Here is a 27,646-nt window from a genome sequence, read left to right as displayed (position 1 = left end):
AGAGAATGACCTACGACAGCTCTGGAGATGGACTAACGAGGGTGAGTGGGTGCAGTCAGCAAAGATCTATGGGAGGGAAGGCCCTGGAAAAGTGGGGAGGATTTAGAGAGGCTTTTTTCAGTTTTCAAGCATACCAGGCTGGTTCTTGCCTTAGAGTCTGCTCACATGCTGAGCCCAAAACCTGAGAGACACCTCCAACTTCTCTTTTCCCCATGGCTGATGTCTTCTCATTGTATAGGTGCAGGGCTAAATGCGAGTCCTGCAGATGACATTATCCAAAAAAGGCTCAACTTGCCACTATGTCCAGAGATCTTGTCTGTTTTCTTCACAACTTTTCTCAATGTTTCCGATGATTCATCGTTCCCTTTATTGTCAGTCTCCCTCCCTGGAGTCTAAGCTCCTTGAGGACAAGTAGTGAATTTTGAGTTACTCTGGCAGAGTACATTCCCCGGCAAACAGAGGTATTTGAATTATCTTGTTGAATGAATAAAAGGGTGGGTGTTGGATGAGCCTGAGTGACAAGAAGACGCATGAGCACCTGCTGGTAAGAGGCACTTGAATGGAGCAAGAGTGAACCAGGCAGGCAGGTGGGATGCTGCCAGGTCATGAGACTGATCACAATGGTGTCAGGTGATCTCAAACGGGGTGGCATAACTTGGGCAAAGGCCAATGCTCTAGGTGTGGGCTGCACAGAGGTAGAGGTTGTCCAGTAATTTTCCACCTTGGGGAGGGCAACAAGGGTTCATAGGACAAAGGATGGGGAATAAGGGAAAACTAGGGTCAAGGAAGGGGGAGGGGCTGGAGGAATGTCTGCATAAATTGAGAATGTATCCCATGAATTAGAACAACACAAGAGCTCCTGAGAGGCCAGGGAGGTACCCCAATGAACTTCTCTGGTGTTGGCACAAACGCGAGGGAAAAAAGCACACTCTGGACAACACGGAAGGTGAACACTTGGATTTTTCGATAGGATTCCATAGTAGGAAAGGACAACCATCTTCGGAAGCATGAGGAAATCTAGAACAATGCAACTGTTTCCATTCTGGGCTCAGAATGGAAAGGATCCCATAGAAATCTTTATTTTCCACCATGTTTCCTACATGGTTACAAAGGACAGAATCTGTGTATACACCGCGGACCTTGAAAAGTATGTATTTTCCCATCCAAATTCAATTTCAAAACACGGACCAATGCAGTGTTTTGTACAGATTCTGACTGGAATAAGCTCAGGGGGAAAAGGCCTGGAAAGCACATGGCAAAGAAACTCTGAGAGTCCAGACTATGATTTAAAAACAAAAAACATGGGACGTATCGTCTTTGTGTACCCGTGTAAATAATTATGATGGTTGAACTCTGCTTATTTTTCATCCAACCTAAGTAACAGCTTTGAAAAAGAAAGATAAGTGACCTGTGTGTATGAGAGTCCAGAGGGACAGTCTGTGACAGAGCTCACAGGGTTCCCAGGAAGACCAAGAACACGGTCCAACTGATCTTTCTCTGACAAGACAGGGCTGGGCAGAGGAAGGCGTAAAGAATGATTGCACTTGTACATCGGAAGGTCAGCACACGAGATCAGAGAGCAAGTCTGTTATTTCAAAAATATAGCCTTCGAATCCCCAGAGGGTAAGTGGATGAGTTCTGTTCACTAACTGGTAACTCCAAAATTCTTCCTCTCCTCTGTGCCTCCTTACGTCAGAGCTAGAAGGGGCCATATTAGTATTAGCCTATGTAGTCCCTTCGTTTGACAAGGAAGGAACCTGATGTCCAGAGGACAACATAACCTGCCCAGAGTCAGTCTGGTAGACTGCGCCTGAGCCTGGTGAGACCTAACACTGCTTCCCATGACAACCCTAAGCAGCCCATCTGAGGACTGACCACAAAATCGGCTCCGGTTCTACATTTTGATCTTTAGTCTCCATTTATTCGAATCTATGAACACTGTTCACCGTATTTTTCCCCCCCTCGCATTACTTTTGCAACAACCTTGAGGTGGTGGCGGGGGGAGGGGGAGAATAAAACAAAACACCACGCACATTCACATTCATTGTAATGAAAGGCACACCAGGTATCTGACCTAGACTCCTAGTTCCCTGCCAATCTTGAGCTCATCTAAATTCATTTCCCTAACAGAAAATAGGTGTCAACTTTGTAGATGGAAAGTAATTTCCCTGCAAATATCACCCAGAGAGGTTACTAGTGCTACTTGACAGTTTTATTATTACTTTTGTTTCAAGCTAAGGTGAGGAAATCTACATTTGCCAGGTAGCATGGTGGGGGGGAAAAATGTAGACTTTTAAACTTTGTGTCAGTTTTACCATGGGAAGGAAAAGTAAGAAACAAAGAACAATTGCGTTGGCTGCAAGCTGAGTCCATCAAAGAGCATTTCACAGGATCCTAGCTTTCCTCCTTACTTCCCACCCACAACCTTTCCGATCCTGAAACATCAGAGAGGGTTGGAGGGAACTATTCTGCATCACCTGAGCAGCCGGCTCAGAAGTGGGCAGCTGAGTGGCTCGGCAGGAACTACTTGTAAACACTGCGTATCAGCTCATTCATAATGTCAGCCAACTGGGAGCAAGGTAACTTCTTTTACTCTTCTCCTGATTCAACTGAAGGCTGGTATGCTTTCATGAGTACTCTATCACGCTCTGTCTCAAAATAAATAAATAAACATTTAAAATAAAAAAGGAACGACGTATGTAATAAAATATGAATTAAAGTAGCCTCTCCCTATAAATAGCTATTCATGAAATACATATACGTGGCTATTACTAAAATACTCTTTTAGTTGTCTTTATGTTGTCTAGGTTTCATATCTAAATGTGAAATGTTTAGATGATACAGTACCTATGTATTTTCTAAAGGGTCGTATAATCTCGGATGTAGGATTGCCAGATAAACTACAGAAAATCCAGTTAAATTTAAATTAAAAATAAACAACAATTCGTTAGTGTAAGTGTGTTCCAAATATTGCATGGAACATGCTTTTATTCTTGTCATTTGACACTGGGTGCATTAACTAGCCAGTTCATTTGTTATCCAGATTATTTTTTTCCTCTGCCTCCTTTTTTGACCTTTCACTTGCTTAATTTTAGGAACCCCTATGGTGGAGGGTAGAGACAGAAATACAGTTCAACCACATTGGGTGTCCTACTTATCATTGGCTGGGACACATGTTTTAGTAGGGAAAGAATGTGATATACTAGGTTGAAAACGGCAATTACCTGCATCCTCCCTATTACCATATAGACAGAACGAGCCACAGACTGATGTTTTCCAGAGTTTGGGTTTTACAGACCAGTAAAATGTAAAAAGAAAAGAAAGTTGTGACACTGTGAGAAGATTAATATATTTATTGTTGCCAAGTTTAAATGTGATCAAATAAAATGTTAAAAAATACCACACTGCCACTTTCAATTATTGTTAACTCATAAAAGAAAGTAACATCTGAATATCTCCAAAGTAGGAAGGACAAGAGTACAGAGCAGTACTTTTTTTTTTTTTAATGTTTATTTATTTTTGAGACAGAGACAGAGACAGAGAGACAGAGACCACTGGGAGGGGCAGAGAGAATCCCAAGCAGTCTCCATGGTGTCAGTGCAGAACCTGGGGCTCAGTCTCATGAATGGTAAGATCATGACCTGAGCCTAAATCAAGAGTGGGATGCTTAACTGACTGAGCCACCCAGGTGCCCCAAAAGAGCAATGCTTCTTAAAGAAAGTTGGCAGCCTTCCGACGTATAGTCATCGGTTTTGTGAAAACTCCATCCCAATGATGCGCAGGCCCTGGGATCTGAGAACACCCAGACCAGGTGATGCCGTGGTAGCCCCAGTAAAATGACAGTACCAATATCACACATCACACAGGTTTGTGCTGCTAGGAGAGAAGCACAGAGCACTTTCAAGTAAAGGAAAGAGAAGGTCGACTTTTGATGACCTTATGTTACTATCTAATTTAAGTATTTCATTTCGGAGAAGCTTATTAATTGTGTGGAAATATTAGGTGACTTTTGTCAGACCATGAAGCACTTCCTCCACTTAGAATACACAGAAAACCTTTCTCTAAACTTTTCTAAACTTCCTTTGATGCACAGCCTGATCTCTGTGCTCTTCGTCCCTATGTCCGTAAAAAGAACGCTTAGCAATTGGATAATATGACATTGAACTTAAAGCCCCTTCATCAGAGAATCCAGAGATCTTTGACACTACAAGTAATTAGTAGTTATGAGTAATTCTGGCTCTTGTGAACTGGCAGAATGTGTGATCCTGGCCGAGAAGAGTTGGGTATTGGCCAAAAGGCAGGCGTCGTTGGACAGGCCAAAAGGCAAGTCCCCAAGTTCAGACTTTCTATCATCCTTCGCATTTTGCACAAGGAAAAACTCTACTGTAAAAGTGGAGAATCATGTGAAATTGCTGAGTTATTAACAGAAATCATGATTAAAATCAACTTCCCAACCCAAGTCTTGTATATAGTTTCTTCTTGAGAAACACATATAAAGACTTATTACCAGGGAAACTTTAAAGTTTTTTATTTTTTAATTTTTTTAAGGTTTATTTATTTTTGAGAGAGAGAGAGAGAGAGAGAGAGAGAGAGTGAGTGAGACGGGGAGAACAGAGAAAGAAGGAGACAAGCAGGCTCCAGGCTCTGAGCTGTCAGCACAGAGCCTGACGTGGGGCTCGAACTCGTGAACCACGAGATCATGACCCGAACCAAAGTCAGAGGCTTAATTGACTGAGCCACACAGGCACCCCTGTGGTGACAGAGTTTTAAATTGTAATTGTTTATCTTACCTAATAAGTAAAAAAAAAAAAGATATGAAACACATACACTCCCATGAAAAATCACTTCAACCTGAACTCTAAGGAGGCCAGTTAACATCACCTCCCAGTTGCAACCCCCCAGAGTCCTGCCTGAGAGATTCAAAGCCACCAGACAGTCGCATTCAGAAGGAGTGCTACCATTTTTTTTTTTAACTTCTTAAATCCCACCCCTTCTGTAATGACTGAAGCTCAGGTATTTTGCCCTCAGCTCTATTTAATATCAGCTTGTTTTCATTCCTCACTTGCTGGTGTTTGCCTTTTACTAATTCTGACACGATTATTCTTTTCAGGTCCAACTGAAGACAAGAGAGAGGTTTTGGCTTCGAGTCCAGGGTGATGTTTCACAGAAAGTCAACTCTCGTTCCAGGTACTTGATAAACATCTCACTAACTAATTTCTCACTGTCTTTAAGCCATTAACATTTTGGTTAGCGAGTCCAGAGCCCTTCAGACGCCGTCTTCCTCCTACACAAGTAAGCTAGTGAAACCCACGAAGGGCAGCTGGGCCCTGTGCTTGTCTTTAATGGTTTCTGTCACCCAGACCAAGCAGCCACGAGCATGACCATGGCACTGTGCATCAGGGTGTGCAGCCTCAGGGCAAGGGAAGAGTGCGAATAACTGTGGCCCTCAAATTGCAATTTAAAGATAGCTGTGAGGTTATCCTCTCCCCACGTGCTTCTCTTCCGAACCACCAAGTTTGAGGACAATGTGCTATTTTTACTTATTTTCAGTGGAAAGAACATTAAACCTTAGGGTGATGGTGGCATATTGCTGAATTATGTGTTTTAGCCTGACTAGAATAAATTTTTTTGTTGTTGTTGGGGACAGGGAAGAAAAGAGAGCTTCAAATCCAGACAGAGAGAGAGGAGAGGGGGGAGAGAGAGAGAGAGAGAGGAAGAAGCTAGATTTTCCTAGTTTCTGGATTCTAGGTATAAAGAAAAAAGAAGAAAATAGCCACAATTAGTAATATGGTAATTAAACTGGAGGAAGCTATCATCCTTAAAAAGGCGTTTCTTGATAGATTTTGATTCCATTTGCCTCTAATGATTTAAAATGTGCTTTCTGCAATCAGAATACAGCTATGAGACTTAAAGGGGAAAGAACACCTTAAAGGGCTTTGCAAATGCATGTGAAAGACAGTGACGCTTTCTCCCAAGGATGCTTTGCTGCATCGGGGAAATGAATCAGAGACTTGGCCCTCAGTTCCCTCGGCAACAGAAACATGCTTGAAATGGTTAGGGCAAATGAGCTAGGGAAAGTACACCCTGCATTTTGCTTTTCATTTCAACAGAACAAAATAAAACCTTGGACTTGGCTGGAGACACATTCTGAGCCTTTGCGTCATCTATTCTCTGTCTGAGTCAACTCCAGGCAAGACTGCATTCTCAATGCCTTTATTTTCAGATCTGCCTCACTTAGAGGTTGTGGTGTGGTAGCATTAGTAGTCATGGGGTTTGTCGCCTTAAGAGTTACCCTTGTGAAATACCAAAATATTTTTGTTCAGGTTAAACATTCCCTTTGTTTCTCGGATGAACTCCTTCAGGAAGTGTGTTCGGTGCATATCCAGACGCAGTCTACAAGAAGAAGGTTGGAGAAGCTCGTCCAATTCCTTACAGAGACCATTCCTTCTACCCACGTAGGAAACCCGTGTTCTTCTCCTTTTCAGGTCTATCTTATCAGACTGGGAGAAAGAGACGAAAGCAACCCTACGTCACCACTTTGAGAAAGGAGTTGAGGTACGGTGCTCATAATTCCTGGCTTTTACTTGGATCAAGTATGGGAGAAAGGAAGAAAGAGAAGAGGAAACTAAACCTGGAGGAAGAAGAAAAAGAAGAAGGGCAATAGCTATCCACCCTCTCCCCCAGAACACCTAGCAATCTGCCCTTTTGAGTAAGCTGACTCGTAGTACACACTAGTGCTTCTATGGGCTTGGAGGTATCCAACTAGGCCTGCCATCAAGTAGAAGGCAGTCTGAAGCTGCTGAAGGAGAAGGATGCCTACCACTGGTTCTTTTATTATCATCATCATCATCATCATCATTGTAGTAGTCTGTAGGGGAGGAAAATTTTTCTTTTTCTTCTACCTGTCTTGGGTTCATTCCTGCAAATTAGATTGACAAAGGACAGGCAAATGAGAGAAAAACAAGCAAGTTGATTGATTCATGCAGCACACAACACGTGGAATACTTAATGAGGAATAACTCAAAGAAAGATACACCTGTAGAGAAGTGACAAGACGAAGGAAAAGGGTTTTAGACTTCTAGGGGCGGCAAACTGTAGGAAGATAGATATATGAGGGGAAACCGACGGAAGATAAAGATTGTTTTTAGTAAGGTTTGTTATTTAGATTCCTTTGGTGCAGACTCTGGGCTGATAAGAGGCTAGAATAGTCTCTGGTGGTTAAGAATCCTCCAGCCCTTAGGGGCACCTGGGTGGCTCAGTCGGTTAAGCGTCCGACTTCAACTCAGGTCACGATCTCATGGTCTTTGAGTTCGAGCCCCGCGTTGGGCTCTGGGCTGATGGCTCAGAGCCTGGAGCCTGCTTCCGATTCTGTGTCTCCCACTCTCTCTGCCCCTCCCCTGTTTATGCTCTGTCTCTCTCTGTCTCAAAAATAAATAAACATTAAAAAAAAAATTTAAGAATCCTCTAGCCCTTCCTGGTAGAGAGGGGGAGGCCAGAGAATTTGTCCTGAGTCTGTTTCTCCTCAATTGTCAAACTGAGGCTCAAAATAAGCCCTATCCCAGAATGGCATGTCTTAGGGGGGTAGGCTCTAAACCCCTCCACATTCAATTTTTCTTTCTTTTCATAAGGTTCTAAAAATAATATATACACATGGTAGAAAATTTGAAATTTAGAAAGACGTTAAAAGAAGCATGCAAAAACATCACCAAATCTTATCCTGTTAGTCAAATGCAACCACAGTTAAGAATGGTTCCAGTATTCTTTCCTAGGATTTATCTTCATGTAACTGAGATCATTCTTTACAGAGAATTTCACACACCATGTTTTTGTTCAATTCATCAAAAGTATTTCCTCATGCCATTATTCTTTAAATATTGTTTTAATGGCAGTATAATTTTTCATCATATGACTCTGCTATAACTTGTTAATAATTTTCCTAATTTTGGACATTTAGGGCATACCTAAATTAACGTTTTATGTGTATGCATAAATGTTAGCCTTTTGAATTCTTTCTTTTTTTTTTTTAAGTTTATTTATTTTGAGAGACAGACAACATGCATATGTGGGAAGGGCAGAGAGGTGGGGGGAGAGAGAGACTCCCAAGCAGGTTCTGCGCCGACAGCTATGACTGACGCAGGGCTCGATCCAGGAATGGTGAGATCATGACGTGAGCTGAAACCAAGAGTCGGATGCTTAACCCATTGAATCACCCAGGCACCCCTTAAATCAATACCTTAGAATAGTCTAATAGAAGGAGAAACACCAGATCAAAGAGTGTAATCATTTTTAATGTTGTATTAATTTGTATTAACACAGTGTATCAGTGTCTTCCTGAAACTCTGACTGCACTGACTAATGTAATTTAAAAATCTTTGCTACTTTGTTAGGTCCCTATTATTTAACTTGGTATTCACTGGTGAGGCTGAAAATTGTTTACTGTATAATTAGCTATTTGTATTTTCTCTTCTATGAATTGTCAGCTCATGACCTTTATCTGATACGCTCATTAATTTATATAGACACTATATAATAAGATGATTTGTGCCTCCATTTTGGAAAAAAAATACATTTTCTTATCATTTGGCTTTTTGGCCTCTGATTTTGTTATGGTTATTTTTGACACACGGAAATTTTGTATTACTCTATATTTCAACTTATTGACCCTTTACTCAGTGACCTCTTCCATTGCTTTAAAGTACAGAAAAATCTTCACCCACCTAGAGTAAATATGTAGAGATTACTCTGTTAGCTATTTAACTTCTGAAAAATAATATTTCTTTATCTAGATCTTGTTATATGGTATGATAAAAAATAATTCTTTTCCTGATAAGCTCACAATTATCATAGGACCACTTGTTGACTACTTGTCCCTACAGTTTTTTCATGTATTCCATATATAGATATTTCAGTTTATTCTTACATATGCAAGATTATATCTGGGGGTTTTCTAACTGATTTCTTTGCCTATTCTTTTGCCAGTAGTTTCATCACCCCCAATTTTTTCAGAAGTTCTTTTTAGCTCTTACACTGAATTCCTTAAAAGATGGCCAAGATGATATACAAAGAAAACTGTTTAAAGAGGATGTCTGCCTTTGAAGTTTGAGGTCTTAGTTGAAAAATATAGTTCTTCTTGTGTCTATGAAGGATGGAGCTCATGCTATGACACAGAAAATCAGGAAGGACTTTCTTGGTTTCTTGACAGTCATGGGAACAGTGATATAAAAAAGAAGAATTATATATCTTTTTGTTCATCTCAAGCAAAGAAAATGTCCAGCGAGGAGATTAAGATATTTAATGCTAGAAGATCACCTCTGCTTGGACTTCTGGGGCACCAGTAAAGATACCAACCCATAGACCTGTAGAAAATTGCCAGAAATTGTCACAAAATGATATAGGAGAGAGAGCCTGAATTACAGTGGTCCCCATTAAGGTTCTAGAAAGGATGTGCCAAATAATTTTGTTTTGTTTTTTAAGGCTTAACAGTGAAATCTTAGAGTGTTGAGATTTTAGGTGACTTTTTTCTTTCTCTTTTTAAAAGTTTAATTGTGTTTTCATTTTACCCCAAATTCCATACGTTTTTCCTGCCCCCTTAATAATGGTCTGTTAATTAGTTAACTTCTGGAATACAATATTGGAAGCTTTAGCCCCAAGAAGTGCAATGGTACAAAAAGTGGGTTTTCTACTTCCCTATCTCTTTTCCTTAGTAAATATAGCAACACTAAAACTCATCTCATTAGAAGAGATTTTGTGAAAATGAGACAGGACATTTCTAAACTAAGTGCTTTTCCTCCGAATAAGATTTAACCCAAAATGAAGTTGGGGACTTGAAGCAGGTATGAAAAAACCTTTTTTTTTTTTTTAAATTTCTATTTCTAAAGCTAATAAAAACCCTTTCACAGTAGGTTTTCTTTCTCTTGACAACCGAGGATTGATACATCTTGCATGTCAGAAAGTAGAGGGCTGTGTGTAAGTAAGTGCTCACTGGACACAATTCTTTTCCCCTGCAAATTCCCTTTTTGTGATCCAATTGGCGCTCTTTCACTGTCTTGAAAATTCCCATTTTTCTTTAACAGTCTCTACTCTCCTGTTTTCTTTGCTCTTCTTAATTGTTCTGCTTTTCATTAGTAGATAATTCTCTCTGGCTGACCAACAGTGAGGAGGGTCAGAGTCATGGACAATATACCGTATCTGGTTTAGTCTGGCTCCAGAAAAGCTAAACTGTGCCTCATCCTCGAATTAAGTTACTTTAAGTATAAGTGATAATCAGCCTCCGTGGCAATGATTTCATCATACTAAGCGCTTGAGAATACCTGCTGCTGTTTTTTCACCTCCCCACCCGAGGCAAGTTTATCTTTGCTCTTAAACCATCAACGGCACTTTGTATTTCTTTTCCATGCCACATTGAAAAGCAATAAAAATCAAGCGCTGTACATATCACTTAAACACATAAACAATTATGTAATAGTCCATTTCCCCCTCAAACCTTCCGTGCTTGTTTTCCTGTCTTAGAGTAACACTTGAAAGTCATCAAAGTGCCTACAGTGCCAGCAGCTGTTGGTGTTGGGGGTGGGGGAGCATGGCGCATGTCACATCTTTGCTCTGGGATGGACGTCCACGTAATTTCTTGGAACAAGGCTTCTAGTGGATAGCCCGGTGAGATGGAGGAAACTTCTTTCCACTCAGATACTGTCAGGGCCAATGTGCCTTTCGGGAGAGATGGTCTGTGAGATTCTGAACATTGAAACTGTAAAAAAAATTGAGCTGGACAGATCCTTGCCACCACTTTTTCTGCTAAATATAGATAAGTTGTCATCGGCTTGCACAAGCAATTTCCAGCTACAGCTCCTCAGGAAGGGAGGCAGGTCCAGGGGCTCGTGTCTCTGGCAGTTAAACTGCAGAGAGAGGAGTGGACCTCCACTCAGAGGTTGTGAGCTGCAAGGGAAGGGGGCAAGAATGGAAACAGGAGAGAGGCATCTTAGCTTTGGTTGAATATAATGGCACACTGGGGGATCTGTAGCAAATGACAGTAGTGGCTCTCATTAAGTATCAGTAACTTTGAAGAGAAGGTGTGTAGAAGGAGCTCTAACCCAGAGTCTGCCCTCAAGGTCCCCCCTCTGCCAGCACTTTGGAAAACAATGTGGTAGAGTGGGAAGATACTATGAGATACCTAGTCAAAGAGTCCTGAGTTTGGATCCCACCTTAACCTGACCCTGTGTCTGATTTGGAGTTACTGAAATACTCTGAGCCTCAGGGTCCTTCTATATAAAATGTAGGTAAACTAATATCTCTCTCACAGTATTATTAGGACTAATGATAGGATTCAAGTACACGGCACGGCTAAGTACTCATCTTTGCTCGGTGCCCTTCTCCTTCTTCCCTGTTAGGCAAGTCACTTAAGCTTCCCTGGACTCCAGTGGTTTTTCTCTTAGCAAGTCCTACTGGGTGTACCTGTGAAATATAATCAGAATGTACCCACTTCTATTTCCATGGCTATCGCACCAGTACAAGCCACTGTCATCTCTTGCCAGGGCACTGCAATAGTTTCCTGACTAGTTTCTCTCCCTCTGTTTTTAAACCCTGTATAATCTGTCTCTGCACAGCAGGTAGATAGAACTTTAAAAAAAAAAAAAGTAAGTTAAATCATGCCACTCCCCTATCTAAAGCCCTCCAAGCGCACTTAGAATAAAATCCAAGCTTCTCACTACAGCCTTTGATGCTCTGTGCGATCTAGTCCCTGCTTATCTTTGTCTTCTTTGACTCCCATCTGCTATCACTTTCTTCTTCTATTAATATTTTCCAACTGTACTGGCCTAATTTCACTTCCCAGAACACATCAAGTTTGTTTCTACCTTGGGGACTTTGCTTTTGCTGTTTCCATAGCCTGGAAGAAGCTTCTTCCAGCTTCTGCAGCGGTTGAAACCTTTTCAACAGTTCGGGCAGGTGGTCCCTCCTAAAATTTGTCTTTCCTCACCTAGTGTGTCTATCCTAGCCTATTTTACTTTCCTCAGAGCACCTATCACGACCTAGAATTATGTGAAATTTTGCTTGTCTGTTTTCCTCTTGGGAATGTAAACTCTGAACAAAGGGGACTATATATATATATATATATATATATATATATATATATATATGTCTTGAATAAGCCTAGAACAATGCATGGAGCAGAGTAAGTACTCAGAAATCACTTGGTGAATGAATTAGGAATGAATACGTAAGATAAGGTGGTAAGATCTTCTTAAAAGTTTGTGACTAGATTTGACAGTCTTTCTATGCCCTTTCCATTTCTAAAGATTCTAGGATTCCTTGAACAGAAAGTCTGAATCCCAGAATAATTCTAAAGAAATGTAGTTTAGAAATTTTTCAAATACTCAACATAGAAAAAATTATATTAGGTTTGCCAGACGGAGGCACTCTGGGTATCTGCTTTAACGGAAAAAAAAAATAAGAAGGACTTATAATTTGCATGTGGAGTATTTGTATGTAAAGGGATCCTTTTAAACTATTTAAAAATTGTGTTCCTTTAAGTAGCATTTAGATTTTCTGAGCAATCCTATTTACAGTTGGCTTAGCACATCCTTTCTTCACAGATCTTGAAAGGGAATATGATTCCACAGCATAACACATCTGCTAAAAGAAATGGCTCAGGTAAGCTCAGGCTTTGTGACTTGTATGTTCTTCGGCTCAGGGAGGTATTCATACCATTGTGCTCTGGGCAGGTGAGTCCATTTCTGGGCTGTGTTACAAGAGGGACACTGTGGGGGCACCTGGGTGGCTCAGAGCCTGGAGCCTGCTTTGGATTCTGTGTCTCCCTCTCTCTCTCTGTCCCTCTCCCTGCTTGCACTCCATCTCTCTCTTTCTCTCTCTCTCTCTCAAGAATAAATATTAAAAAAAAAAAGAGGGACACTGTGCAAACTGGATCACATCCTAGGGAAGAAACTGGAAACCGTGTTAACAGAAGAAAATGGGAAGGCTTAAGTGAAAGGAGAGGAGATTGTAAAGGCTGGCAGTTGTCAAATATTTGAAGGTTTCTCATAAAAAGGCAGATTCTGTGCTGCATCTGCCATGGGACAAATCTAGAACCAATGAGTAGAAGCTACTGGAAAGCAGATTTTGACTCAACAAATGGAGAGAATTTCCAACAGTCTGTCTTCATACATAAGCAAAAGCCTGCCTGTAAATACAACGAGCAGGTACCATCGCTGGATGTTTAAATTTGGGGGCAGGCAGAAGAGCAAGGATTCCTCTTATTGCAGGTGGGCAGCACAGACACTTCCAGCAAGCTCTCACGGAAATCTCTTCACACATTCCAGGCTGGCTAGCAGGGACTAATAATACTATGTGATCTGTGTCACATAACGTTCTAACAGTAACATATGGGATATGACGAGTGCCGTTTAAATAACAGCTCAAGCCCAGAAAACTTTGAGTTTCGGAAGTTAACTTAGAATTTCATAGATCCAAGATTTCATATTCTCACCTGGAAGCAAGTTACTGGCTATTTCCTGCCCAAGAGATTTCTTCTCTGGAAAGCTGAAGGAGGCTACTACTCTTCTATATCCTTGGTGAAAGACAGGTTGTGTTCCAAGCATAACCCTGGGTTTAGGGATAGCCGATAAGGCTGGAGAGTACAGGGTTGAATTAGATCACCTTTTAATTTGTAGCCTAAGAACGGTCTGTTATTTTTACCTATCCCTTCTGGCAGGGGCAGCTGGTAACTGGAGGCAGAAGCTGACCTTCCACAGCAACACCCCCAGCCTGACCCCTCTTTTCTCCTCCTTTCCTTCCTTTGCCTTTCTTTAGAATTCCTACGAGCCTTTGCATGCTTAGCATGAAAATGAGCCCATTTTATTTTTGGAACCCACAGAGGCAGCCCTGAGGGGAGTTATTGTGTTGCTTTTAGCAGCTAAACAAAAAGGTGTGAAATCATTTGCTGGCTGTTCTAGAATGGGAACAAATAAATAAATAAACTGAGAAGGAAGGTTCAGGACAGTGTGGGGCAACTTGGACAGAACCTCGTGACAGGCTTCTCTGAGACTTATTAGTAACCAAAGTGGCTGTAGGAATGTCTGTGCATTTTTCTCACCTTCCCAGGAAGTTATGAGAATAGCAGGGAAGCCACCGGGATGTTTTTTTTTTTATTGATATATTTTCATACCATTTCCATGTTGCTTTGAAAAGGACATACGGATGGGACTACTTTGAAAAAATTCCTTAAAGTCCTTTGTAACATTCCCTGTGCAGAGTGAGGTAAGAAGAGGGGACAATTCACCAGGCTGTTCTAAGAACTGGGGACTCCTCCTGAATGCTTCTGTGGACATGTATTGAAGTCCTTACAGGCCTTTCACGACTTAATCACATAACAGTGGTAAGAGACACAGACCTCAAGCAACAAAGACTTCTTGTGAATCTTGAGGTTTTGGTCTTATGCTGATAACAGTGGTTGAGAGCAATCTCCTGTTTGGGGTGCTGAGGGCCCTAGATACTTCTCTTCTTGGAAGAGCATCATATTTTGAAATACCTCTTCATTAGCAGGTGCATTTCAATGGGCATCTATGGTACAGGATTCCCTTTTTCCTTTTTTTTTTTTTTGCAATTTTGGAATCTTTTTTAACCTACAAAATATTTAAAGCATATAAAAATGCAGAGACTTGGTAAATGTACATCCTTATTTCCAAGATTTTACAATTGCTACTTGGGCTGTTTTTAAAATGTTTTTATTTTTATTTTTGGGGGGGGGATGAGTGGGGGAGAGGGAGGGAGGGAGGGAAGGAGGGAGGGAGAGAGAGAGAGAGAGAGAGAGAGAGAGAGAAAGAGAGAGAGAGAGAGAGAGAGAATCCCAAGCAGGCTCCATGCTCAATGCAGTGTCCGATATGGGGCTTAATCCCATGACCATGGGAACATGACCTGAGCTAAAATCAAGAGTCAGATTTTCAACCAACTCAGCCACTCAGGCAACCCTAGGCTCTTGTAAAAAGAAACTAAATGTTATGGTTGTGCCTGCTCCCATGCTTCTTTCTTCCTCTTTCCCAACAGGCAAACTCTCTTCTGCAGCTTATATATGTCCTTCCATTCTTGGCCTTTATGCAGGCTTGCCCACGTAGCAGCTTGGCTTAACAAATGTGGCCTTTGGAGTATTTCGGCAATCTGGCTTTAGTGACTGGTGGGCATCACCACGCAATGGGGACTAACAGGGCCTGTCTTATTAAGGTGGTTAAACCTCCTTATATCTAGCATTCAGGGCAACATTACAATATAGTCAAACAGCAAGATAAGACAGATCTTTTTAAAGCACTATTTAATCGATTAACTAATTCAGAGAACAGATAATACTGATTGCCCACTTCTTGTCAGGGACTAGGCCATGTGTAGGGATATGGTGAGTCACACACAGACAAATGGAAATTAAAACCACTGTAATATCAAAATTTTTCTTAGAAAAGAACTGTGTTTCTTAGGACAATTCCACAATAAGGGGTGACCTTGAAGATGCAGGCAATAAGAACCAAGAGACAACTTAACTGAACTAAGCAGGGCTGTGGGGGAAGGGGAGGAAGGAGAGAGAAGAGGGGGAGAGGGAAAACTAGGAACCTCAGGGTGAGACACAGAGGAGAGACAGGAGTGGAGGAAGGGACAAAGGCAGAAGACAAGAGGGCATGTGGCAGTGTGACTGAAGTGCAAACAGTCCATGGTGGTCCACCCATGGTGGCTGGAGGGCTGTGACAAGAAGGTCCCTCAGGAGCCATGTGAGGTTTATGTTTCTGTAAGAGAAATCCATTGTTTGCTACCCATCCTTCCCCCCGCCCCAGTAAAATGTTCAGTGAAATAGATTTTTTTTAAATCAAGTAAGAGGTGGATTTCATATACATGTGTACATATGCATATGTATGTATGTACATATTTATCCATGTATATATGCACATATGTGTGTACATAGAGAGACATGTACATATTGTAAAAAAGACATCAAATGAATGGAAATGAATCAGTGGAGTGCATCAATTCAGAGCCAGGGATGACTGGAAACACAGCCCTGGGTGCCTTCCCCTTAAACTCCCAAACCTCGGAGCTCTCAGAAGTCCTGGCTTTCCGTATGATACAGGGAAAGTGCAGTGAGAGACTTCTGAAAGGACAGAGAGACCTAATCTGACATTGGAGTTGAGGGCTGAGCTTATTATGTGTTTTAGTTTTACACTGAAGGTTATAGGGAACATGATTTGAATATGGGGGTGGATTCTGAAGCCATAATTTATCACACCTCTACCATAGTTGCCTGGATGCTCTTCTCCCTTGTTTCCAACTAGCAAACTCCTGCTTCTTTCTTTAGGTTCTATTTAAATGTCACTTTATCTGTGGAGCGTTCCTTGACCCCCAGGGAGGGTAATTTTCTTCTTCCGGACTCCCATCTGTCTCCATAAATATCTGTATTACAGCACACATCACATGGTATTACATGGTACTAAACCTGAATACAACAGAGTCGACCTCATGGTATTGCTTTGGAATCCCCACTGGCCAGCAAGATATGTGGCCCCTTTGCTGAATAAATCCTGGGTATGTGAGCAATAAAGGGAAACTTAGAGGGGGACACATAACTTCAGGAAGAGCAGAACCCCAAGCCCCTAAATAGTTGCACCTCTCTCCCCCAACAGCTTTGCTGTGACATACCATTTGTTTTTCCCCTTGTACCTATTTTGAATAAGAACCCATCGCTCCCCAGAAGTAAAAGCAATGTAATAGTCATTTGTTTGTTTACTTCTTCCCCGTGCCAAGACCCAGGGTGACGAGGCTGGATTGCACATGGGGCGTGGGCATCAGAAACTGGGAGTCTCACCTTGCCCGGCCTGTCTGGCTCGTATGCTTGGGCAAGTCACATAGCTCCTGTGGGACTCCGATTCCTCACCCAGTGGTAATGACCAGCCTTACAGGGTGGCTGCAAAGCTTAATTAAGGATTGAGAAGGAGGCAGAAAATACAAAGTGCCTCACACACTCAAAGAATTTTCTTCCCGTATTTATTTTTGGGCTCAGTAACCTGTGGTAGGAAGTGTTTATGACCTAGAAGAGGAACCCAGTGAAAAAATGCGACTACTATTCTCATTCATTCTAAAATGGCTCGCTTGGTACGGACGGGAAAATGGACCACACACTTATTTCTTTTATTCTAGTTCGTTCTGTGGCCCTTGCTGCCAACTTTGTGTGTACAGCTTGCTACCTCTAGGTCTCAGTTTCCTTGACTACAAAGACTTTCTCCCTGATTCCCTGATGCTCAGATGTGTTGTGAGGCCTTCAATTTTTATCCCAGTCCCTATACTTTTAAATCTGCTCAGAAACAAGGTTCGCGGATGGGACACAATGTTTGTGAGCAAATCCACAGCGGTTGGTTCCCTGAGCCCAAAAAGAGGATCTTGTAAACCTTTGCAAAAGCGACTCCCCAACTCAGCCTGGCTCTGTGACACCTACCTCTCTTCTCAGCACCTGGAGACCTTGGCAGGTCCAGGGTTTCCATCACTGCCAGGGCCTTGGCTTTGTTGCTAATTGTTGGCTGGATGACTGAGCAAAAGGACAAGTAATCCCGAGGCAAGAGTGAGAAGGTAAGAGAGAGACAGAAAAGCACACCGAACAAGTGGTTTGTTACCAAAAAGCCATATTGTTACCACTACATTTTTTCTTTCTTTTTTTTTTTTAATGTTTATTTATTTTTGAGAGAGAGAGAGAGACAGAGACAGAGACAGAGTGCGAGTAAGGGAGGTGCAGAGAGGGAGACACAGAATCTGAAGCAGTCTCCAGGCCCCCAGCTGTCAGCACAGAGCCCAACGTGGGTCTTGAACTCACCAACAGTGAGATCATGACCTGAGCCGAAGTCGGACGCTTAACGGACTGAGCCACCCAGGAGTCCCACATTTTTGGTTTTCTAATCATAGAGGCTGTCTCTGTGCTAGGGATGCTCAAAGTTCAAAGTTGTTCAGAAAGAGAAAACACGTGTCATATGCTGTGTTTGTTGCTGAGAGAAGAATAGAGGCCACAAGGTGACCATTATTTACACAGCGCCTCTTCTATACCCTCATCCTGCCCCAGCTGTCTTCAGAATCCCTGGCATCACACCCTGGAGGCAGGTGGGTCAGCCACATGGATCAGGTGAGGAGAAGGAAGTGTGAGACGGCTATTACAGGCTGCCCAGCCAGGTGTCGTGGTGGCTTTGGAGAGGTGTGGGGCCACCAAGGCTTATATAAGGAGGAGGGAGAACGTAGGCCAAAGGGGAAAATTTAACGTTGACTTTGATTGGCTAACTGAACATGAGGCCGACTGAGGGAGGAGAGAGAGGGAAGGATGGAAGACTCTGGAAAGCATGACAGTGTCTCATTTGTATGCAACACGAAGATACGTTCCACATATAACACAGAAGGAGGTGGAGATAAATGGGAAACTTGATAGGCAGTAAAACCACATGCTATTTTAAACATATGCAAACATTAAAGAAGACTGGTATTAGTAGAATATATTATATATACTAATTACATCAACATTAGATGCGCTGTTAATACCATTACTCAATGTCATTTAAAAATCACTTGGGGGCACCTGGGTGGCTCAGTTGCTCAAGCATCTGACCTTTGACTTCAGCTCAGGTCACGATCTCACGGTTCGTGGGACACAGCCCTGTGTTGGGCTCCACGCTGACAACACAGAGCCTGCTTGGGATTCTCTCTCTCTCTCTCTCTCTCTGGCCCTTTCCCCACCCCAATCTCTCAAAATAAATAAAGAAACATTAAAAAAAAAATCACCTGAAGAAAATGTAAAAATAATTTTTGGAACTTCAACCTTAGGCACTCACACATCATTTTCTTAGGAAAATGTGGCCGTTGGAAATGTTGGACAGATTTTTTTTTTAAACCAAAGCATTATAACTTGTCTCCAACATGCCGGGAGTAAAATTTTCTATAGAAGCACTATTATAGAAAAATGCCACATGCTACGGATTAAGCACAGCTAATCACAACACATGAAAGCAAATGGAGCGTGTTCTGAGGGGTGCAAATATGTTGGAACCTGTCTATCACGAAACACGGTCTGAACAATCCTTTGAAAAATAGCCCTTTTGCAAAGAGAACTTATTACTAACTTCATGGAAGTGTCTCAATTTCAAATGGGGTTAATTTTATATACATTGATAATGGAAACAAAAGACAATATGAAAACATCCTTTTAGTTCTAAGCACCCCTCTTATTTGGGGGTGGGGAAGCTTTCAGCGATTCCATAGGTATCTCACATTTAATATATGGGAGGCGAAAAGCAGTGCCGGCTAATCCCAACACTTAAACTGCTACTTAACCATCCAGCTGTTAAAAGGAGTCCAAAGGAATCGTTAGCTACAGTAAAGAGGTTTCTCAATCGACATCCCACTCTGAGGTCAACTCTCGTCACAGGTGCACTTGGCTGTGAGGCACTTGTAATGTCAGAAGCAGATATGGCTGCCAAGTTCAAGTTGCCATGACTCTGAAGGTAGTATAACATTCCACTCCAAGCCAGAGCCCGTAACTCTCACGGCTGTTCTGATGAGGGCCCTTCTTGGTACCACTCTGGCTCACACCCACTGGCTACAGTGATGCAGCAGGTGAAGGACTTAAGTGTCACTAAGTTGGTTTCCAATTGCTTCCAGGAAAAAAAAAATCCATGGCATATACGATTCTTACATCTGACACCTGGCAAATTTCCCCTGTGTTCACAGGCTACAGAGATGGGATCTGACCATTGCTGTCATGGCCTTAAGTGCTGTCTCCCACACTTTGAGGGGTCTGAAACACAGGCACCAGGGAACATTAGCGTTTTGGAGACAAGGTGTAGGAAAACACTACATGTACCTGAAAACTCTGCCAAGCACCTCAGGCCTGACATGCCGTTTCTTAGCTCTTCCAACATCAGAACATTCTGTCTTAGGAACTGTCACCTCGACATCATATGCTGGTTTTATGGTGTTGATACACATCTACCAGAAAGGAAGCCAAAAGGAAGGACTCACCACTATCACTGTCTCCTGCAAATGATCCCCCTGCTTTGCTCCTGGGTGTTTTTCTCCACGTATTGTTCTTGGGCTGTCTAATTTGGAGTATCCGTGGAGCTGAAGTTCCACAAATATTCCAATAATAAACAACAGTGCTAATTACCAGAAGGGCCCTTGAAAAGTAACAGAATAGCAAACTCACTTTAACTTGGTCTTTGTGTCTTTGGTGATTAAAAGGTCAGAATGCTACGGTTTTGTTTGCAGCGTCATTTATGTTGACATTTTCCCCAGCGGGGTCAAATCTTCAATGTGAAAATAAATCTAGAAACTTTCTGTCACACACTTTTAGGCTGTGTCTTCCAAACGCCACCCTTTGGGAGGTAAGCACAAGTCATGGTAACTGGCCACATCCTCTATCTGTGGAGGTCTAAGAGTTAGCAGAACTTTATCTTTATGATGAAATGGCCTTTAGAAGTGGGTATTGCCAAGTTCAGAACGCGAGCATCATTACTGAGAAAGAGCACTTTCCTTTTAAACAGAGAAACCAACAGCCATGCACTACAAGGCTTGAAAAAAAAAAAAAAAAAGGGAGCTACCGCAAAACAAACAAATATTCAGCTCAGTTTCAGGAAGTTTCCAGAGGATCAAACAAGCCTTTCTCTATTGAAGTTGTTGGGGGAACATTTATGCTTACTTCAGCCTTAGTTCCTATTTATGCGCTGGCTTTTATACATCGACCTCAGGAGGGCATAACGACTTCAGGTTACTCACAAAGTACCTTCAGAAAAGGCAGCCTGGAAATCCCACCCCCAGCAAGGGGGAGGGGATGCATTCAAATCTGAATTTGTTTCCAAACCACTGCTCTGTCCTTGAGGCCAGGATATCTCAAAAACCGGAGAGAGGAATTCCACTGAGAGAGGGTGAGAAAGATTGCTCATGGTGTGAACATGCCTGCTAGGAGAATGCCTTTTCTCCTGGGTGAAACTGGGAGACCAGAGAGTCTATTTGGGGAGCCCTGTTTCCACTCAGAAGAAGCTTGCCATTTTCTGCTGGTCCCCGGGGAGAGGATTTGGTGCACAGTTGAATGGTCAAGCAAATTCTCTTCCTCAATAAAGGGGGAACTACACCACCCCTTGGCAAACAATACTCCTGTTTTATAAACCTATTACTTTTTAGTTCTTGGTGTCATTCATGCTTTTCACACTGTTTTCGTTGGTGTTTTTACCCCCATTTGACAGATCAGAACATTGAGGCTCAGACAGTAAGTCCCAAGTTACACAGTAAATATAGTACGTAGGAAAGCTAAGATTCAAACCTGGGTCTTTGAGCCTCTCATGCCGGACTTCTTACTAACATGCCAGATCGGCTCCTAATTACATCCTTTCTAATAACCCACATTATGATTGGTGGGAAGAGAGAGAAACGTTTGGAAAAAAATACTAAAGAATTTAGAACGGGGAGTGGGCATGCAGTAGAGGGAAATGTGGTCACTTGGTTGTTGTTACTATGTCCCCATCTTTTCATGGGAGTATTCCTTTTAAACTCTGCATGTTGGAACTTGCTGGTGAAATTTAAGTCACATCCTGCATACGGTGCAAGTTCACATCAGAGAAGCCAAAGATGAGGAAACTGCTGGCTCTAGAGGCATCAAGTCTGAAGGATGCACACACCTAAACAGAAACACCAAATGACGCTTGCTTCTGGAGAGAGTCTCCTGAAGGTTATCCATACTTTAGCAAGGACAAATCTTCAACAAGCAGAGTCTTCCTATTTAGGTATCTCCTACTACATACATGCCTAATTTATACAGATATCCACTTGGCTTACTTTGGAGCTTAGGAAAAGCTTCCTATGCTGAACAGCTTCCCTTTTTTCATTACAATACAATGGATTTTGATCATACTATGTGTGACTATTCAATGGCACAAAATTGATGTGCCTCCCCCTACCTGGCCCTCTTCTTCCATAACATCCATACCCTCAGGCACACAAGGCGGCTCTCACTCCAGGAGGCTTCTGGGAGCAGCGGCTCTCTGTACCCTCCTCCCACCCTAATCTTTTTTAAAGTTCGTACATCATGTCCATAAAGTCGACTATCCCTTCCAGAGTTTCGAACAGCCATTTTAGTCACCTAAATCTGAGAGAGATACATTTACAATCCACTTTAGGTTTATGTGGGGAACCATAAATATCAGGCTTGAGCCCTGAGGGCTAGAATTTCATGGGCCATTAAGCATGTCACCAGGTGGAAAGCTGTCAATAGCTGGATGTGAGTTATAGTCAGATAACCACAGTTGGCCTGGCTTAAGAAAGTGTAACCCCAATCAGAGAGGGGTGTCCTCCTGCCCGCCTCCATCTCACTCACGCTCACCAGTTTTTCCCTCCCTCCTCTGCACTCCGCTCTTGTTGGGTCTTTAGACTTGCCCCCCGTGCTAGATGGCAGGCTGCCTTTCTCTTGCCTAGACTGAAAGGCTAGGTGACATATGGAAAGAACAGGAGATTTGCAGTGAGGCGGATCTGGATTTAAATCTCTGTTCTGCCATTTGTAGCTATGACATGATGTACAAGTTATCTGACCCCACCTTGGCTCCAGTTTTTCCCAATTGCAAAATTATTAAAGATAGTCAATAGCGTAAGAAAGGTAGGAGTAGGGCCAATAGGTAGAGATTATAGGGAGAGAGATTTCCTGCCTAGTAGACAGAAGAACTTTCTAAAAACCAGATTGGCAAACCATAAGAGACTCTTAAAAGCTGAGAACAATCTGAGGGTTGATGGGGGGTGGGAGGGAGGGGAGGGGGGTGATGGGCACTGAGGAGGGCACCTGTTGGAATGAACACTGGGTGTTGTATGGAAACCAATTTGACAATATATTTCATATTAAAAAAATTTCACGAAACTAAAAAAATAAAATAAAATAAAAACCAGACTGGCTCATAAGTATAATGGGCTGCATTGACAAGAAATGAAGAAGTTAACATCTTCTGTTGCAGGTTTTGTGCCTAAGCTGGATGCTGAGTGGAGGGTCCTGAGAATAGACGGGAGTTTAGCCTGGCTACTTCAAATTTCCCTGCTAATCTTCAAATTTGATGATTCTTTGATTTGCATATGTGTCCTTCCAGAAAAGCCAAGATAAATCTTCTCAAAATCCCCAACAGAGAATAGAAGTAAAGTGACATGATTTTTTTCTCATTTTCATTTTCCTTCTAGAAAACTAATCCCTCCCATGTTTTTCTCCTTCATTCAATTAGTTGGTAGAGAATCCCATTTCCACAGAGTGCTAGAACACATTTAACCATTGTGAAACACTTAACACAAACCACATGGCCATAAGTTTTCATGACTCCCCACTACACAAATAGTTCCATTTTTAGAAAAATCAAAATTCTCTCTGCTGCCTCTTGCTCTCCTTCCCTCCATTGTTTCTGTTTGACCAGCTCGGCAGTACTCTCCCATCCTGCCCTCTTGCTGTCTGAGCCCGTGGCACCTGCCAATAAAAGTGATGACAGACTTTAATGTTCACGCAGGTTTCCAACAACAGAGTTCACTTCATAATCACCCGAGTTCAGCTGGTAAGCCTGATCTGAGTGACATCGGATTTTTTACCTGAGATGTTACACTGTGCGCTTTCATTTCTACAGGTTATGAACCACTTTGAAAGTGAATTTTTTAGCTTGCTAGGGGCAATGACCTATGAGCCTGCAGACAAATCCCAACTGATTGGGTAAAGCCCAAACCCTTGTTATAGTGCTTGAGTTTGCTTGGAAAATTGGCTGCCACGTATGAGTCATAGACACAGGGTCGACCTCTGGGAGACACTGTGTGTGTGTGTGTGTGTGTGTGTGTGTGTGTGTGTGTTTTGAACATGCCTGGGACATGAAGCAGATCATAAGCGTGTCTTACAAACAATGACTTCTGTTTGGCCAAAGTGAGTATCAAGGGCAGCCTTACACTGGAGGAGGGCCATAGGAGATGAAGGCCATTGTGCCCACGGAGGGATAGGCGTGCCAAGGCTGCTCACAGAGCACTGTCATCACTGACTGCCCATCCATCAGCCAGATCTTGGGGAAGCATGGGCTTGCACCCACACGATGTTAGTTATTCAGCTATGTAGTATTGTCCCTATTTTACACATGGAGCTCAGAAAGGTTAAATAGCCTGCTCACAGACACATTACTCCTACTTGGTTGTAGAGGCAAAATGTGACCACATGAGGATGCCTCTGGGCCTTGGGACTTTTCATGACACTGTACTCTTTGGGTGGCTTTTAATGCAGAGTCTGACTGTACCTGTCTATCAGGCCATGTTTTAGCCACCCGGCCTCATTTTTGTTTTCTGCTTCTGATATTATATTTCTTGCTATTTGTAGCCAGATTATTTCTCCCTCTCTAAGTTGGTTCTCTTATTTGCTTAATGTTGTAATTTATGTTTTGAATTCCCCAGGGCAATATTTTTCATGTTGACATTTTCAAAACTACAAAGAACTTGAGGGACAGTTAAAGTCTCAACGAGAGCATGAACTCTACCAGGAGAACCCTGGACTTTGTGGCCAACACTTGAGATGAAGAATTGTGTTCTCTTCTTTCCCTGTGATAGCTGCCTTTTGGGATGGTTGGGATTTAGAATGTCTATCATTTTAATCAAAGTAGCTAGTGACTCATGACTTGTTGACCAAAGTTTCTCACAGGCTAAGGAGAGAGAAGTCTTATTTCTTCCCTTTGCAAATAAAGATTCCAATCATTTCATGCTGAAATCTGGACGATGAAACAATTTAGATATATACCGTAAGATGTTGGATGATATGGTTAATGTTCTGTTTTGAAGGTAGCATTTTATAAGAGGGAGATTTAGTTTTAACCTTGATACATTTTGAATTTAACAGACATACCCTCTCCATACCTATTTCCACTGAAACTTTATGGCTAGAATAAAGCATCAAAACCAAACAGGCAGACAAGGAAGCAAGCATACAAAAAACCTACCCCATTTTGTCCTTGCCTGTGCAACCAGAACCTATGCTCTTTGAGGTAAGCAAGGCCGTGTGCTTTGCTGCAGTAGGCTGAAAAATGGCCCCTCCTCCCCCTAAGACAGCCACATCCTAATCCCCGGAACCTGTGATTATGTTACTTTAGATGGCAAAAGGGACTCTGCAGATGTGATTAAGTTAAGGACCTTGAGATGGGAAGATTATTCTGGATTATCCTGGTGGGCCCAATGTAATCACAAGGGTCCTTACAGGAAGGAGGCTGGAGGTTTCAGAGACACAGAGGTAAAGTGATTATGGAAGCAGAGGGACAGAGAGAGGCTGGAAGATGCTATGTCGCTGGCTTTGGAGGTAGAGAAAGGAGCCACGAGGCAAGAAACACAGGTGGATCTAAAGCTGGCAAAGTCAGGAAGCAGATTTCAGTAGAGACTTTCAAAGGAGCCAGCCCTGCCAATGCCCTGACTCTAGCCCCACTCCTGTCAGACTTTTAGGAGTCCAGAACTTTAAGAGAAGAAATCTGTGTTGTGTTAAGCCCCATACTTGTGGTAATTTATTACAGAGGCATTAGGAAATGCATGAATTTGCTTCCTATTTACATCTCTCGTGACCAGCATAGTCCTTGGCATATAATATGGACTCACAAGTTAATATTTACCGAACAGATTGAAAACGTAAGGGAAGGAAATCATGAACACAGAATGTACCAGACATGGCAACATTGAGTGGTTTAAAAAACTCCCAATTTCTGAGGACAAGAAAGACATTTTTTTTAAGGCTCCACTGGGTGTACAGCTTCCCAGTTATTCATGACATGACCCCAGAATTTAGGCAGCTGTGTATAAGCTCTTCAGGTCCAGCAAGCTCTTTCCTGGGGGCAGGTGGAAGAGACCACAGGCCACGATAAAAAGCATTTAGAGGCCAATTCCTTTGCAAATATCTATTCAGTGCTTCCAGGGGTTCAAAGCACCAGGGAGACAAGGAGGAAGAAAAGGCAGCATCCGTACTACGCAATACAACTAGCAAATACCAGCACCTTTAAGAATATACAGTAGGCACTCGGCAAGTAAATAGCAGAACGAATGACATGCGGAGCCAGTGTATAAACATGAGCGCTCCCACACCCCCTTCCCAAAGCCTTCTACAGCAGAAGTCGGTCTCCTCCCAACTCTGCCTTCTATGCATCCCTGGATGTTAACTTCAACCAGATTTCATAAACGAAAGAAGAGCAAAGGAGAGAACACTCCACCCTCAGCCACAGATGCACATACCACACATATTTTGGCCAGAGAGACGGCAGACCACAGCGATATACCTCACCTTTTCTGGGACTCTCTTTTGTTCGGGTATTGCAAGTCTTTTAATTTAAAGAAAAATAAATTAAGCTACTCTGGCTGGCGAAAGAGAATAGTTTCCCCAAGGAACTTATGAACACTTAATGGTTATATTAGTGATTTACTTCTCATCCAGGATTCTTTTCGGTTTATCATAGAGGTAAAATCAATACCTTCTACCAAAGTGGAAAAATTTAGGTGATTCATTTGTGAGATACAGGAACAAAGGAAAATTAATGATAAAGACTGAAAATAACTTCAGTGCTTCCAATTCAAGATCTAACTGACTCTCCGAATCATAATTTAGGAAGACGGAGACCTTGGGGATCATCTAGTCCTGTTTTTTTCACTTCGCAGATGAGGAAAGGTGGGGCCCATTTGGAGTTTGCCAGGTCACACTGGCTAGTGGACTCAGGCCTGGGGCCCAGGTTCTGAGTCCGGGACCCAGTATGTATCCCCATCTGCCTTGCTGCCTTAGATGACTGTACCAGGAATTTGAGGCACACAAAAAGAAGCAGACACCAGTCTTACCTTCAAGGTGTTTACAGTCTAGGGGAGATAATACATGTATATAGAAAATATGAGCTTACAGAGATAAGCCCAACATAAGAGTTATAGATTAAAAAGGAATCTTTAGGGGCACCTGGGTGGCTCAGTCAGTTAAGTGTCCGACTTCAGCTCAGGTCATGCTCTCACAATTCATGAGTTCCAGCCCGCATCAAGCTCTGTGCTGACAGCTCAGAGCCTGGAGCCTGCTTCGGATTCCGTGTCTCCCTCTCTCTCTCTGCCCCTCCTCTGCTCGCACTCTGTCTCTCTCCCTCTCAAGAATAAATAACCATCAAAAAAAATTTTTAATAAAAAAAAGGAATCTTTAAATCCCATGAAATTTCTTTGTAATTTTTAAAAAAATAGTAATCAAACTTGTTAAACAGTGAAATTATTCCTTTTTCAAGATTCCTTGGAACCAAGTATTTGGACTATAATTTAGTTAAGGATTTCACAACGTGCCCTATTTGAGCATCTGATTTGAAAAAAATAAACAAGCAAGCCAGACCACACAATGCCCGTTGAATGAGATCTTCTGGGCAGGTATCTCCCCATCTGCCCAGGCAAGTCAAACCAAATGAGGCACTGGGTCAAAAAGGAAGGAAGAGTAAAGGATAAATCCATTGACCACCACCCCAGGAGGCCAAGAGAATCTCTCCTCCCCGTTAGTCGTGACTGGCTCTAAAATAAAAATAACGTACTCAAGCTGTGATAGAGGAAAGGTCTTGGTTTGGAACCCAACTACAAAGTATTAGCAAAGAGAGATTATTACCCACTAGAAACTCTCTTT

The 27,646-nt window shown here is 42.3% G+C and overlaps 1 protein-coding gene and 1 long non-coding RNA gene across 7 annotated transcripts in view; one reads left to right on the top strand and one right to left on the bottom strand.

Annotated features, from left to right (window-relative positions):
• Nucleotides 1–27,646, bottom strand: part of RORA (RAR related orphan receptor A) — a 722,505-nt gene that overhangs the window by 140,441 nt on the left and 554,418 nt on the right. The window lies entirely within an intron of this gene.
• On the top strand, nucleotides 691–24,537 carry LOC131518083 (uncharacterized). 5 transcript variants are annotated; one of them, XR_009264897.1, is made up of 6 exons: nucleotides 691–946; nucleotides 1,506–1,623; nucleotides 5,111–5,187; nucleotides 6,486–6,555; nucleotides 12,588–12,645; nucleotides 16,325–16,474. It is a non-coding gene; the product is annotated as an uncharacterized LOC131518083 (long non-coding RNA). The 5 variants fall into 5 exon arrangements; XR_009264898.1 differs by having other exon boundaries at nucleotides 691–1,147; XR_009264896.1 differs by lacking the exon at nucleotides 16,325–16,474 and adding an exon at nucleotides 24,439–24,537 and having other exon boundaries at nucleotides 691–1,623.

Source organism: Neofelis nebulosa, chromosome 7 (assembly GCF_028018385.1).
Source record: "Neofelis nebulosa isolate mNeoNeb1 chromosome 7, mNeoNeb1.pri, whole genome shotgun sequence".
Taxonomy (NCBI): domain Eukaryota; kingdom Metazoa; phylum Chordata; class Mammalia; order Carnivora; family Felidae; genus Neofelis; species Neofelis nebulosa.
The sequence above is the reverse complement of the archived record's forward strand: the minus strand, read 5'-3'. Positions and strand labels throughout refer to the sequence as shown.